At 39.0% G+C, this 15,925-nt stretch overlaps 1 protein-coding gene and 1 long non-coding RNA gene across 10 annotated transcripts in view; both read left to right on the forward strand.

Annotated features, from left to right (window-relative positions):
* DMD (dystrophin) overlaps positions 1-15,925 on the forward strand; it is a 2,147,259-nt gene that overhangs the window by 1,824,690 nt on the left and 306,644 nt on the right. The window lies entirely within an intron of this gene.
* Positions 4,785-11,665, forward strand: LOC145535976 (uncharacterized). Of its 3 annotated transcripts, none has more exons than XR_014075563.1 (2): positions 4,785-8,960; positions 11,414-11,665. It is a non-coding gene; the product is annotated as an uncharacterized LOC145535976 (long non-coding RNA). The 3 variants fall into 3 exon arrangements; XR_014075561.1 differs by having other exon boundaries at positions 5,061-8,661; XR_014075562.1 differs by having other exon boundaries at positions 5,456-8,948.

Genomic DNA, 15,925 nt, shown 5'->3' on the forward strand with positions numbered 1-15,925 from the left:
ACCATTTAGCCATTGGCTATCAACAATAACTTAAAATTTAGTCATGATAGAGAGGTAAAATTTTAAATATTTCTTGAAGTCTCACTTTATCCCCATCTCCATAATGTTTTTTTTCCTATGTGTTGCAGGTTTATTTGTCCATTTAACATCTTAAATTTGAATTAAACAGAATAGGAGTTTAAAACAGCTATGCATTTCTCATGGTTGGTGACAATTTTAAGTAACACTCCAACCTGTTATACAGGTCTATAGTCTTTAAGATAAGTGTTTTCTCAGCTCATTGAAGAATAAAGAATTTTTGAAGCCAGAAAAGACTAGAGACTAAGCCAAACTCTTTAGTTATAAATTAGGAAATAGATTCTAGATGACTTAGCCACAGTATTCTTATTTGTTAAAAGCAAGACCAGAACTCAGACCCAATTCAATGTTGTTTTCACTACACTATGTTTTTTCCATATGGAAAACACAAAGGTATAGATAGCTTGTTCAGAAATTTATGCTGTTTATCTGAAAGCCAAACATGCCTGCTTATATCGTATTTTGCCATTTTGTGACAATATACTTGGAGTATAGTTGATTTACAATGTTATGTATGTTTCAGGTATACAGCAAAGTGACTCTGTTATACATAAAAATATATCCACTTTTTCAAATTCTTTTCCCATATAAGTTATTACAGAATATTGAATAGAGTTCCTTGTGCTATACAGTAGGTCCTTGTTGATTATCTATTTTGTATATAGTGTGTGTGAAAGTGTTATTCGCTCAGTAGTGTCCGACTCTTTGTGACCCATGGACTGGAGCTCACCAGGCCTCTCTGTCCATGGGATTTCCCAGTGAACAATTCTGGAGTGGGTTGCCATTTCCTTCTCCAGGGGATCTTCCCAACCCAGGGATCAAACACGTGTCTCCTGCATTGGCAAGTGGATTCTTTACCACTGAGCTACCAGGGAAGCCCTTATATATACTAGTGTATATATGTTAACCACAAACTCCTAATTTATCCTCCCCCCCTCTTTCCCCTTTGGTAACCATAAATTTGTTTTCTACATCTGTGAGTCTGTTTCTGTTTTGTAAATAAATCCATTTGTACCTTTTTTTTTTAAGATTGCACATGTAAGTTATATTGTATGATGTGTGTCTTTCTCTGTCTGATTTACTTAGTATAAAATCTCTATGTCCATCCATGTTGCTGCAAATGGCATTATTTCATTCTTTTTTATGGCTGAGTAATATTCCTTTTTAATGGCTGAATAATATGCACCACATCTAATTTATCCATTCCTCTCTTAATGGACTTATAGGTTGTTTCCATATCCTGGCTATTATAAATATTGCTGCAATGAATATTGTATCTTTATGAATTATGTTTTTCTCCACATATGTGGAGTTTTTCTCCACATATGCCCAGGAGTGGAATTGCAGGACCATATGGTAGCTCTCATTTTAGTTTTAAAGGAACCTCCATACTGTTCTCCATAGTGGCTATATCAATTTACACTCCCACTGACAGTGCCGGAGGGTCCTCTTTTCTCCATACCCTCTCCAGCATTTATTGTTTGTAGATTTTTTTGATGATGGCCATTCTGAGTGGTGTGATGTGATACCCTATTGTATTTTTGATTTGCATTTCTCTAATAATTAGTGGTGTTGAGCATATTTTTATGTAGTTTTGGCCATCTGTGTGTTTTCTTTGGAGAATTCTCCACTTAGATCTGCTTGGGGCACTTTTTCTGATGAGATCTTTATTTTAATTGTACTTGAGTCTGTTTATCTAAACACACTGATATCTGCATATAATAATTGGTAGAAATATAGATTTTAAAAGTACAGATGATTTTCACTTGTATGACATTTTTCTTTAATAAAACTCATCCAGAAAAGATAACCATGTTTAAATATATTCTCTCATTTTTTTCAGAAATCATGGACTAAAAATGTGGCATTTAGTCTTTATATCTCTCATTTGCTTATTTCATTTTAAAACACTTATTTTACCCTCTATGATTTTGTGGTTTTATAAAGCATTTTGGTGTATTCACCCACAAAAACATCCTCTTGAGACAATCAATATAACTTAATCTGAGAAACAGCTGGGCATTTTTTCGTGATCTCTTCAAGGGGAGGGAAACTGAAAGGCCACCTCAAATACCAACTCTGCTTCTTAGCATGATGTGGTTTCCTCATGGGGCAGTCAGAATAGTAATATTTACCTTCTACTCAGCTATTTCACAACATTAACAGAGTTCAAGGATTCATGTATTAATGCTGCACTGTGGTCTGTGTTTCAAACACAAGGAATGGCAGCTGAGATGAAACTTGATTTGAATCCTTGGATTTCAGGTGGTACTGGATGGGAGCAGAGTACTGATTTCAGGTTGAGATAACAAAGAAAAGTCAGTTGATGGCTGCATCCAGAGGACTCTTGTTAGAGTTAGACAATGTGCCTTGGATGGATAGGAAGAAGGTCCCTGCCCTCATGGAGCCTTAGAATTCAGCACCAGAGATGGGTTCAACATCTTATTGCATAATCATTTCATTCTAGTTTTTTTTTTTTTTTTTTCTTACTGCACTGGGCTTTTTCTAGTTGCGGTGAGTAGGGACTACTCTCTAGTTGCAGTGTGTGGGCTTCTCATTATGGTGGCTTCTCACTGTGGAGCACAGGCTCTAGAGTGCATGGGCATCAGCAGTTGTGGTGCATGGGCTTAGTTGTCCCGCATCATGTGGGATCTTCCCGGACCAGGGATTGAACTCATGTCCCCTGCATCGGCAAGCGGATCTGCCACTGGACTACCAGGGAAGTCCTTATTCCAGTTTTAATAAGTACTGGAAAGGAGAAAAACAAAGTGCTAAGAGAGAATAATGCAGGGACCTGACTTGGTCTGCTAGGTCAGGAAGATTTCCCAGGAAGTGATATTTTAGACACACACACACACATGAATACATGCAGAATATATTCTGAGTGACTCTCATAAATGCATTTTTTACTATAGGCTATAGTAAAAGTTTGGAAACTATTGTTCTCATAATTCCAGGGAGAGTAGGAATCATGTGACCTATTTATCACATGCCTCCCCTGATAGTGTCTAGTAAAGAAATCAGTGTTGATAACTGATATCATCTCAGTTTTCATGAAAGCAGACTGCCTTGCATTCACTGGAGGAGAGCTAAGTGTCTGAAATATTGGCATGAAAGTGTACACAGGGCCTGCACCTGGTATTCAAGGCAATCACAACACTTCTCACTGGATAAACTAAGAATTAAATGTCAGTGGAATCATTTGTGGATCATATTCTCATGCTTTTGTAAATAAAGAGAGGAAGGACAACAGATATAAATGGGGATGTGTAAGTGTAAGACTCTGTGTGTATATATAAACTATATTTTGCTTATCCATTCATGTGTCCATGAGCACTTGAATTGCTTCCAGGTTTTAGCTATTGTGAGTAATGCTGCAATGAAGGAAGGTATAAAATAGCTCTTCAAGACTCTGCTTTTAATTGTTTTGGCTATATACCCAGAAATTGGATTTCTGGATGATAATCATAATTCTATTTATAATTTTTTGATGATCTGCCATACTGTTTTCCAGGGCTTCCCTGATGGCTCAGATAGTAAAGAATCTCTCTACAATGCAGGAGACCTCGGTTTGATCCCTGGGTTGGGAACATCCCCTGGAGTATCCACTCCAGTATTCTTGTCTGGAGAATTCCATGGACAGAGAAGCCTGGCTGGCTACAGTCCATGGGGTCCCAAAAAATTGGATAGAACTGAGCAACGAACACTTTCACTTTCATGCTGTTTTCCATAGCGACTGTACCATTTTACGTTCCCACCTACAGCCCACAAAGGTTTAAATTTTTCCATATTCTCACTAACGCTTGTTATTTTCTGGATCTTTGATGTTAGCCGTCATTTAAACAGGAAGGAAATTCTGACATACGCGACAAACATGGATGAAACTCGAGTACATTCTGCTAAATGAAATAAGCCAGCCACAGAAAAGACATATAATTCTCCTTGTGAGAGTTAGCTGGAGCAGTCAAAATCATAGAGCTAGAAAGTAGAGTGGTGGTTACCAGAGGCTTGGGGAGGAGTTATTATTGTTCAATGGGTAAAGAGTTTCAGTCTTACAAGATGAAGAGAGTTAAGGATATGGACAGTGGTAATGGTTGCACGACATTAGGAATATATTTAATATCACCAAAGTGTACGTAGTTAGGATGGCAAATTTTCTGTGTATTTTCACCACAGTAAGAACAATTAAATAACACGTGTAGAAGCCTTTTAGTTTTTAACCAGTGAAACACTGAAGGGAATTCTTGATATTAGTACACAAGGAGTCATGTGGCCCTGGAGCAGTTAAATAACTTCTGTGAAATTGACAATACAACTCCCTTCTTGTCATTCTCACCCCCTCAACCTGTCTGTTACTGTTACATCTAAGTGCCCTGTATTGTGATCACCTCAGTATATATTCAGTATACTTTATTTGCAAACCAGGCTTTTTTCCCCCCTAGAGGTCTCTGCAGAAACAAATTGTAATGTCTTTGCTGCATTAGCTATAGATAATTATATATCTATACTATAAGGAACTACTATCTACCTAATTATTTAAGATACAGAAGACATCCTTCCACTACAGCCCTTAGTACTTTTGTAAAGATTTTTAAGATTTTTTTTAATATGATCATTTTTAAAGTCTTTATTGAATTTGTTACAGTATTATTTCTGTGTCATGTTTTGGTTTTTTGGCCATGAGGCACGTGGGATCTTACTTCCCAGACCAGGAATTGAACCCACACCCCCTGCACTGAAAGACAAAGTCTTAACTACTGGACCTCCAGGGAAGTCCCTGACAGTCCTTAGTACTTTTGCATTCAAACTTTGAGTGAAACAGGATTTGAGAAATTATAGGCTTGGTGAGTTCTTAGGCATTAACTCAAGAAGGAAGCCTTTATCCCAATCACCTACTCTTAACCCAGCATTTACCCCATTAATTTCTAATGTTGCTTGGAACAAATTAACATTCCTGGAATGTAAGCTCACTGAAAGAGCCCTGGAGAATGAGACAGTTCCTGGCTCTTCGCACTGACAGTTAAAAGCCTGTGCGGTAACACGGACCCCTGCTTCCTCTCAGTGTGTCTTTGAATAAGTTGAAGAGTAGCTAAAAGTAGAGCACTATTAGTTGAAAGCTAAAAAAAAAAAGGAAAACCCAGTTTATTTCAGTCTCTTTCTTACTAAGGCCCCTCTTGTGATTGGGAAGTGAGTTGCGGAAATCACCTAGAGGTATTTAACAGTTGCACAAAAGATTCCTTGACCCCAAATATTTACCCATTTGCCACTCTGCTTTGGCACCGTGCCTCATATCCCACCTGCTGTGAACTGACCTAAATCAAAATTCGATCCTCTAGGCATCTTGGAGTCTTTTTTGTAAATCATGGAGATTCACGGGAAAGTTTGAAGTGGATGAGGGGTGGCTGCCTCCTTACAATCTCAGACTGAAGTCTTCTATGGGAGAGGGGAAAGAATTTCCCTCCCCACCTTCTAGGTTCTTAGCTGAGAACCCCCTGTCCTAAAAGACATTAACAGGAGAAAAACAAACAGAAGTTTAATAACATGTGTTCTCCCCTATATACATGGGAGAGATCCGAGAAAATTGAGCAGCTCACCAAGATGACCAGAGCCACTACCTTAAATACCATCTCCTACTCAAGATGAAGGAAGGTGAAGGTGGCATGGGGGAGGCCAGTTATGGGAGGTTATCCAGAAAAGAAAAAAAAGGCTCCAATCCCTATGCCAAAAAGTCATATTTTGAGATGGCATATTCTCCTCCCCTTCAGAGCCTATGAGGAGCTTTCATGATATGCCAGTCTTCCACAGCACACACACATTGGTAATATTGATAGGTGTGTTACAAAGACCACCGAGGTTCATAGAGATATATAGTAGTTACAGTCTTGGGGCATTAGTCTTTTATCTGTGATGAGGGTTGCACTCTGCTGGAGTGTAAACTCTTAATTAAGGTAACCAGTTGCCTCTAGAGTTTGACACTTGCACTAACCACATAGGCAGAATGTTATACTATCTATGTTGAAGCATTTAAAATTTATTACAGACGTTGTAACACCACCGCTTAACTTAAATTCTAATAGTGGCCCTTTAAGCATGCAAAACATCCCTTTGAGATAGGGTAACCCCGTTCATTGATCAACCAATATACCTTTTAAAAAAATTTTTGGCTGGAGGATAATTGCTTTGCCATGTTGTGTTACTGTACAACCAAATGAATCAGCTATAAATATGCATATATCCCCTCTCTCCCTCTTGAATCTCCCTCCAACCCCTCATCCCACCCCTCTTGGACATCACAGAGCCTGAGCTGAGCTCCCTGTGCTATACAACAGCTTCCCACTAGCTATGTGTTTTACAGATGGTCATGTATTAATGTAAATGCTACTCTCTCAATTCATCCCAGCCAATAGGTGCGTGGGGGGGTGGGGTCAGTCAGGAGGCAGGATAGGGTGACTCAAAGCATGAGCATTTATTAAAGCTTCCCAAGCAATAAGAAAGTGCAGTCAGCTTTGCGACCCTTTACAGGAAAGGAGTGGAAGGAGGGGTGGCCTTATAAAAAGCAAAACCAGGAATAGAAAGGGATATTGAGATGTTAAATGTGTCTACAAGAAACTTTCCCTCAATCATAATTGAGATCCAGATTTTGATTATGATGGGGAATTGGAAAAAGTCTCCTTCTAACTTGCCAGTCTCTACTAGAACCAGAAGTGTTACCTAACTGGGTTTATTTGCCCAACACACAGCAAACCAAAGTCTGAGATGCTGAGATTTGCAGCGGAGAAAAGATTTACTCGAAAGGCAGCCAAGTGAGGAGTTGGAAGAGTAAGTCTCAGACCAGCCTCCCCAAAAGGTGAGGGTCTTGGGGTATTTATGGGATAAAGAGGCAGGGGGATCTGAGGAAGGAAGAGCAGTGACTGGAGGTAAAGCAAAAGGTGAAGTAATGGGTGTTCTTTGCTGGTGGATCTTAGTTAGATATACTTCTTCATGGGACGTGTGTTCTGAAGATGATGGTGTGAAGCCTGATCTGAGGGTAGAGTTTCTGGCCTTCTGATGTCAAAAAGCCATCCATCTGACACCCGAGCAGGCCCAGTTGAATAGTCGCTGGTCTCAACTGGTTTGAACTGGCAAGACTACCTCCATGTCTCTGGGAAACAATTTAATCAGCCATGACTAGAGTAACCCAGACATCAGAGGTGTTAACCTAAAGGGGGTGGTTAAGGAGTCTTGTGATATATTGTCTAAGATTCATGAAGCTTGGAGAGAGTACAGTTTGCAAGAACAATTAAAGCAAGCTTGGTCAATGAAGGCTGGTTACAGGATGTTATTTATTAAGCAAGTTATAGTTTAGGGGATCTAACTGATGACCACTCTCAGTTTCAAAAGGAATCTGGGAGAAGAGGTCAGAATACTTTTGAAAGACTCCAGCCTGCACCTGACACCCCCTTTGACTCCATAAGAATCTTTGTTTCTTAAAGAAACATTTGTCTAATGAACTTGCAGGGATCTGGGGGATAGATTGGGGTAAATAAAGAATATGTTCTTTTCAGATGGCTGAATACCGTCTCCTGCAGAGCAGTTAAAATGACACCTGCCAGAATCAAATAGGATTCTGAGAGGAAAGAAATGAGAGGAGCCTGCTGTTGGAAGACCAGCTTTGATCAGTGTGTTTTCATCTTGCATATGCATAATAAGGGCTTCCCAGGGGGTAGAGTGGTAAGGAATCTGCCCACCAATGCAGGAGACAGGAGTGTCTCAGATTCATCCCTGGGTCGGGAAGATCCCCTGGAGATGGAAATGGCAACCCAGTCCAGTATTCTTGCCTGGAGAATCCCATGGACAGAGGAGACTGGCAGGCTACAGTCCATGGTGTTGCAAAGAATTGGACACGGCTGAGCACACAACACAACAGCAGGCATAATAAATGTGGGAATTAAGATGAACGTTCTTAGTCCCTGGGGAGTAACTTGTCTGGGGAACCCAGCCAGGATCGTCTGCATTGGCTTTTTGCTACCAGGGAGTTTGGCCCCAATACCAGGAAACCTGAATTCTGAGTTGTTTCTCATAAAAAGAATGCCTTTCAGAGATGCTATTAGGAAATCAGTATTGTTTAGAAAACGATAGCACAAAATTGTTCTAGCCAGAGTACACCTTGTTCCTGAAATTAATTACCCAGAGCCTTAAAACAGTTCCTACCTTTTGCTGGTAGAAACCCTTTGAAACTATATTTGTCTGTAGTATTCACTGAAGCGCCTTAGATATAAAGAAAGTTATTTTCAGAGGAATTTTGAGCTAGGTTGTGTATGCGTGTATGCATAGTTAGTGTCTATTGGTTTTCCCTAAGGATTGTAGAAATCCCATTAACATACCAACTTCTTAAATAGTTACTGAAACTCCAGCTTTTCATATTTTCTTTTATAATATTTGGATGCATTTAGGTGAACTTGCAGCATTTTAATTATATCTGTATCAGATGAGCAGAAGAAATGTAAAAGGGTCTGGGGAAAGATTTAATTTTAGATAGAGGCATAATTAACAGCATTTGGAAAAACGAGTAGAACTTTAATTAAATGTCTCTACATTAATTTAGTCATTTAATTGAAAATGTATTGGGATAGCCCTTACAATTTATCACTCTCACACTTTGAGAGAAAAGGATTTTAAATAACAAAGCGTCAGTGTAATCCCCTTATTATTATTATTATTTTGCTAGCTGCCCACCACCTGTCTCCTTGCTGAACTTTTTCCCCCTATGGTTTCAAGTTTTTTTAAACATTAATTTAGCTTGTCACTTTTAAGAGCCATGAGTCTAGAAGAAACCATATTTTGAAACTTTGAGCAAATACTTCTTTTCCTTTTTTTTTTAGACTTTGATAGTCACTGGAGTCGTGTTGTGGGCTTCCCAGGTGGCTCAGACGGTAAAGAGTCTGCCTGCAGCGAGAAGACAAGGGTTCAATCCCTGGGCTGGGAAGATCCTCTGGAGAAGGAAATGGCAACCCACTCCAGTATTCTTGCCTGGGAAATCCCATGGACGGAGGAGCCTAGTGGGCTATAGTCCATGGGGTCGCAGAGTTGGACACGACTGAGCGACTTCGCACAGCAGCAGACTCATGTTGTAAAGTTTTCTTCTCAATATTGTAGATTCTTTTTTACTTTGTTAGCTTCCTTTTTTCTTTAGCAGTGTTATGCTGCAGTCATGTATCTGAATGTGTTTGACTTGGATCCCTGTAACAAGTTCGTAAATAACATAAATAATTATACACTGATAGAAGTACAGTTAGGTAGATTTAGAGGTGTTTCAATTAACCATGCCTAAGGAGTATTGTCTTATTAAACTGTTGATCTTAGAGATCTTTAGTGAGTTCACCACACTGGATTCAGTTCTTCCATGTTGCCTGACTCTCCATCACCTCTACATAAACGGTGACCCCTTAAAAGGTATGTATGTAGTGTACAACCTGCCCAGCCATAGGCAGCCTCCCAGCCTGTATTTAACCCAGAATTTTATCAGTGCTCTAAATAAGACCATAGACTGCAGTTATACACTTTTCAAATGATGCAAAGGTGAAATGAGAGTTCACACACTAAAAGGTCAAAATCAAGATTCAGAGTAAGGTTTCACCAGATTCAGATGCTGGACCCAAATTAAAAAAAAAAAAACCATAAAATTTAACAAGAGTAAGATGTCCTACTGTGAAGATTTTTTAAATTCTGTGTACAAATACAGACTAAGAAGCGTGTGACTTCCTGGCAGTTTATATTGTTTAAAAAAATTAGCTGCATAAATTTTAATCTTCTGGGCTTTATTCAATGATTCGTGAATTGGGCAACGTCCAGTCTAGGAGGTAGAAAGGAGCTCTTAGGAACTTAGGAACAAAATGAAAGACATTTATAGGCAGAAGGGAGCAGGAACAAGGAAGTTATTCTAGGCAAAAAGCAGTTAATTACGGCAAGGTTACTTTCCTTTAGGTGATGGCAAGCATCTATCAGCCAGATTATCTAACTAGTGCTGATCAGGCAAATTCCTGATTGACTAGTTAAAGATTTCATTTCTGGAAGAGCCGACACTGTGATTAAGTGGAGTCTCAGTTCAGTGATGTGAGGCTTAGCTTAAGAGACTCCATCTGGGGCCTGTTGTCTTGTTTTTTAACAGTGTGAAAAAACAGATTGGGATATTAGGCAATCACAAACTCAGCGTTTATCTCTAGCATGATCTGGTGCAACTTGCTACAAAAGGCAATACAGTACTAGATTGCATTGATGCCATTAGCAACTGTTTCAGTGTACCCCTCCCCTATGGCATCATATTGACTTGAGCAGCACATTTAACAGGGACACTGACAAATGAGGACAGTAGAGCAATCAAGGTTGTGAAGGGTGTAGAGATGGTTCATATGAGAAACTTTTGAAAGAACATAGAACGTTCAGTAAGAAAACAACTTCATGCATTTGGAGAGGCTGGATAAAGGAGATAGGTACATTTAAGCAAGGCTGTGGAAGGGGAGCCATGGCAAGTGTTACAGGAGACTCAGTGTGAGGAAGGAAAACCTAAACCTTAGAGTTGTGGCTCAGTGACATGAACTGCTTCACTAATTTCCATTATTTTTTAATCTGGCTGATCAGCTAATAGGGATTCTACATGGCTCTGTTCAGTTGACAGGGTTGCAATACCCTGTAATGGTAGCTTAAATAATACAGAAAGAAATGTATTTCTCTCCCATGTAAATGTTCAGAAGTAGGTAGGTCAGGGCTTATTAGGCTGTTCTGCTTCACAAAGTTGTCAGTCCCTTGTTACATTGTTTTCTGCCATGCTGGCCTCAATTCCCACTGTCACTACATGGCCCAGTATCTCTGCTTCTACTCCAGCCATCACATCTGAGTTCCAGCCCCCAGCAAGACAGAGGAAGGTAGAATGTGCAAAGTCTATGTGCCATTATAGTTCTAAGGAAAACTCTCAGGAACTACCATAAGGTATAAAGTATCTACTTATAGTTCCTTAGCCAGAACTTTGTCACATGATTATATCAACCTGCATGTGAGGCTCAGAAATGCAATCTTTACTTCATGCATCCGTGTACCAAACTAAAGATCATGGGTGATATCGGTAGGGAAAAAGGAAGGAAACAAGTTGGAGGTGATCAGTAGTCTTTGCCACAAGGATATTTCAAAGGGAATTACTCTAGATAAACAAGATAGATTTTAAGATCCTTTACACTCATAAGAGTTGGTTGTTCTTGTTTAGTTGCCAAGTCATGTCTGACTCTGTGTGACCCTATGGACTGTAGCCCACCAGGCTCCTCTGTCCATGGGATTTCCCAGGCAGGAATACTTGAGTGGGTAGTCATTTCCTTCTCCAAGGGATCATCCTAATCTAGGGATGGAACCCATGTCTCCTGCATTGGCAGAACACTTCTTTACCACTGAGTTACCAGGGAAGCCCTCTTAAGAGTCTAAGATCCTGTAATTTATAGAGAAAGACTCTCTTCTATCTGAAAACAGAATTTGTTCTCAAGAATTATTTGGAAGTTTATTTCTAAGTCCAAAATGGTATACACAAGTGACCAATGTATACAGTGTACATCTTTCTACAAAACCAGGTTTCTCCTTTGTTGCCATAGTAATCATGTCTTTTCTTAAAGCTGCACTCACTATTTTCTACTTTTGAACAAAGTGGTGTTAATAATAAGGCTTATAAAACGTTACAGAAATATGCACACAGAACACATACCAGGCTTAAAAAAAAAAAAAAAACAATGGTGGCTAGACTAAAATAAATACAAATGTCCTCTACTGGTGGCATTCTTCATTGTCATGCTTCTGCTGGGCCTGGGAGCTTTATTGCTGTCTATAGGAGGGTGTAAATAGAGAAGTTTTGTCAACTACAAGGAATTGAACAAGCATTGTAAGTTAGGAGGAATGAATTCCTGTAAGTTAGTGGAGCATTTTCTCCTTCCCTGATAATTTGGTGTTTCTCATTTTGGATTTAAAGTGCCTATAGCCTAACATAGAGAAATTTATTGAATTATTGGTTTTTTCAATTGTTATATGGCCCCTATTAATCTAAACTTTCAAAATGAAACGTAGGTCAAAATCAGAAAGCCATAGTGTCCACTCCTTCCTCTGTTCCATTCCAGCTGTGAGAAGGGAATAGGACAAAGATGGCAGGAGGCCAAGATGCACAATCTAGGATTTGTGGGAACTTTTATCCAACATGTAAAAATATGATATTATGGGAAAAATTATACTGTAAAAATTAAACTTCTGCATTGAGAGACAGAAAAAAATTTGCATCCGGCTATATTGCTTCTCCCTGTGGAGCTGTTCTAAGCACAAAGTTCCTATTACATAATGAGCAACTCCTTAAATACTGTGCAACTCTGTGTCTTGCTAGAAACAGAATGTAGCAAACTCTGCCTCTCAGTAACCATTTACATTATGTCTACTGGCGCTGAGCTCTATATAAAGAGTGATGTGTGTGCATTTGGGGGTGACAGCAGAGTGTGCAAGGCTGAAGTTCACAATAAAAGCATTACATGAATCAGTTGTAATTTTAATACTTTTCTATAATCATGTTCCTTACATTAAAGGTTAAAGATACACGCCACTTTAAGAACAGAATTTGCCAGAGGCCAGGGGAGAGACTCCTGGGGAGTTATTGTTTAATGGGCAAAGAGTTTTCAATTTGGGACAATGAAAAAGTTGCAGATCCAGGATAATGGCAATAGCTGCACAACATGTGAATGTACTTCATTTCACTGAGTTGTACACTAAGAATGGTTAAAAAGTTAATTTTAGGTGTATTTGATCACAGTAAAAAATTTTAACAACAAAAAGATACATGCCACTTTAGTGGGCTGACATTTCCTCTTCCAAGGAACCTTCCTGATCCAGGAATCAAACCCGCATGTTTTGCGTCTCTTGCATTGACAGGTGGATTTTTTTACCACTGTGCCACCTAGGAACCCCACCCTGCCCAATAATTTAATAACTTTAAATCATGTGGTGCCAAGTAATAACTAAATTGAGTAAAAAAAAATTGTGTAAATTTGAGACTTCCTGGTGGTCCAGTGGTTAAAAAGACCTTGCCTTCCAATGCAGGAGATTCCATTCCTGGCCATAGGCATAGGATCCTACATGCCTCGTGGCCAAAAAAAACGAAAACATAAACCAGAAGCAATACTGTACCAAGTTCAATAGACTTTTTAAAAATGGTCTACATCAAAAAAAAAAAAATCTGGAAATTTAATTCCACCAGTTATCCGCGGGACTTTCAACCCACCCTAATTTTTGTTTACTTAATGAGGGGAGAATCTGTTTTATTTGCTTCTGTGAAGAAGATTGCCAGTTTTATCATGGTTGTATTAGGACTTAAGGATATATACAATTGCTAGTTATTGATACTACTTTGTATCTGCACTGCATCTGAGAGTTGATTGAGCATTTTCAAATGGTCACCTTAGCCATTTGCCACCAGTAGTCCTGAGAGACAAGTAAAGCATGAGAGGAACCTCCATCCCCTCACTGAAGAGTAGGGGAAACCCCCAGTGAAGTAAAGGAGCGTCCCTCTGGAGCTCATGAGCTTGTATTGAGGAGGGAGCATGAGTGCTGCCGGATGTGAGTTATGGGGAATAAGACACATCATTTAAGCAAAAGTGCTGTGGTCCTGCATACTATATGAGCACTTATAAGATGGAGACTCCTAGCATCTAGAAACAGACATTAGATCACCTAGAGAAAGTAAACTCCAAGAAAAATAGGTTAGAGGCTTTTCCCTAGACAGAAAAAGATAACACTGAGATACCAAGGTTGGAAGCACAAAGAAAAATAATTTCTTCCTCCAGGCTTTCAGGAGGCATTTTGCAGTAGAGAGAGACTTAACAGAGAAAATAGCCCCCCACAAAACATCTGTGGTTTGTAAAACTGCCCAGTCAGTTGCTAAGTGGATACCATGAGCATGATGGCATCACGCTTCCCTTGTGTGCCATTTAATTCTACTCTCTCGCCGTAAATTTTTTTTAAATGTTTTATTTATTTGGCTTTTTGAATGTTCATTGCATCATGTGGGATCTTTCATTGTGGGGCATGGATTCTCTAGTTGTGGTGCACAGACTCAGTAGTTGTGACATGAGGCCTTAGTTGCTCCATGGCATGTGGAATCTTAGTTCCCTGACCAGGGATCAAACTCACATCCCATGCATTCTTAACCACTGCACTAGTCCCTCCATACTTTTTATCAATTCTTGTCCCTGCTAATAAGAATGATGAGTGAAAGAGTAGGGCTGGACTACTGCTCTGATTTCCTTCCTGGAGAACTGTTTAAAAGCTAAGATCCTAGTGATTCCTTGTCTCATGTATGAAGGATGATAACTTATGCTACTATTGTTAAAAAGAAAGATGTTGGACACTTTTGAGTGGGTTTTTTTTTTTTTTGGCATTTGTTTCATCACATCTAGTTTCATGCTGTTCTAAAATTTAATAGTTTTTTATTGGGTCTATCTTCTGGTTAAATGTTTTGTGCATAAGAAAGGCCAGAGGAAAAACGGAGGTCATGGAACTAATGGCAAATCCACTCTTAAATTCAGTACAATGATATTCTAAAAGATTTGAGCTGTGCATGCATGGAGTGGTAATTTAAAAAAAGTATCACAAGTAAGATGTAGTGGAAAATATTGAAGCTTTAAGACATTTCTGTTACACCCATGTTATTCAAAGGATGACTTTTAATTTCGTTAGCAGTTTTGGGGCTTCCAAGTACTGTTTTTATTGATGATGATAACAGCGATGAAACTCTGTGATCTTAGTACTATATTCTCTTAGCGTGTATGTTGCTCATGAAAAGGTAGGAGTAAGCTTCTCCATGTAAACATGCCTTGGATGAGGGGACCTCAAATATGCCTTCCTAAATACAGTGAGTAGGCCCCAAGCCACCCTTCTGGCCTAACTACCACACTTGTCTTTGGCCAACTCCTACTGAACTGCACCCACCACCCACCTCTGCCTTGGCTCTGTTGATGAAAAGGCTGTCTAGGAACTGAGGCTCAGCCATCAGAGAGATCAAGTTCTAATCCCAGCCCACTCCTTTGATTTATAGGTAACCCTGGAGCCTTTCTGTGCTTCAGTTTCCTTGAGTATCTGTAAAATGCAATTAATAAAAATGGGCTTCATGAGGCTTTTGGAAGATTAAAATTGCATAATTCATTAAAAATATCCTTGGGGTATAACACACTAAGTGTTACCTATCTTTATCATCACTATTGGTATTAGTATTATTTCTTCCACCTGGAATACCAGTTGCATAAACCCTGCATGTCAAGACCCTACTCCAAAAAAATATATTTAGTTAAGTGAGATGACAGATATGTTAGTTAGATACTGGTGATCATTTTACAACATACACGTATGACAAAATATTAAGTTGTACACCTTAAGTATACACAGTTTTTATTTGTCAGTTATACTTGAATAAAACTGCAGAAAATTAAAAGACCAGCTTTTTTTTTATCATGGAGACTTTCCCAGTACTTCCGGATGAAAACAGCAAATTCTCATTTCAACATTAATTTCCTGTTTGTACTTTATGCCCACATGCACTATAAATATCTTAAAATTAGGATCTGTTGCAAATACATTGGTATTTTCCATGGATTTGCACTTAGTAGGTGTTCAATAAATTTTTATTGAATGAATGAGCATAATCCATGTTCTTTCATTAGTCTCTAATTCAGTATTAACATGTTTGAGGTCTCAAGAATTCATGTTAAGGATATTTTTGCTATATCTCATGTCTTTTGTAAGTTGGAAAGCTGAAATGCATGATTTTTTTAGTGTAGTAATTTATGACAACTTCTAGGTT

Source organism: Giraffa tippelskirchi, chromosome X, assembly GCF_054371585.1.
Source record: "Giraffa tippelskirchi isolate mGirTip1 chromosome X, T2T-mGirTip1v1.2.pri, whole genome shotgun sequence".
Classification (NCBI taxonomy): Eukaryota; Metazoa; Chordata; class Mammalia; order Artiodactyla; family Giraffidae; genus Giraffa; species Giraffa tippelskirchi.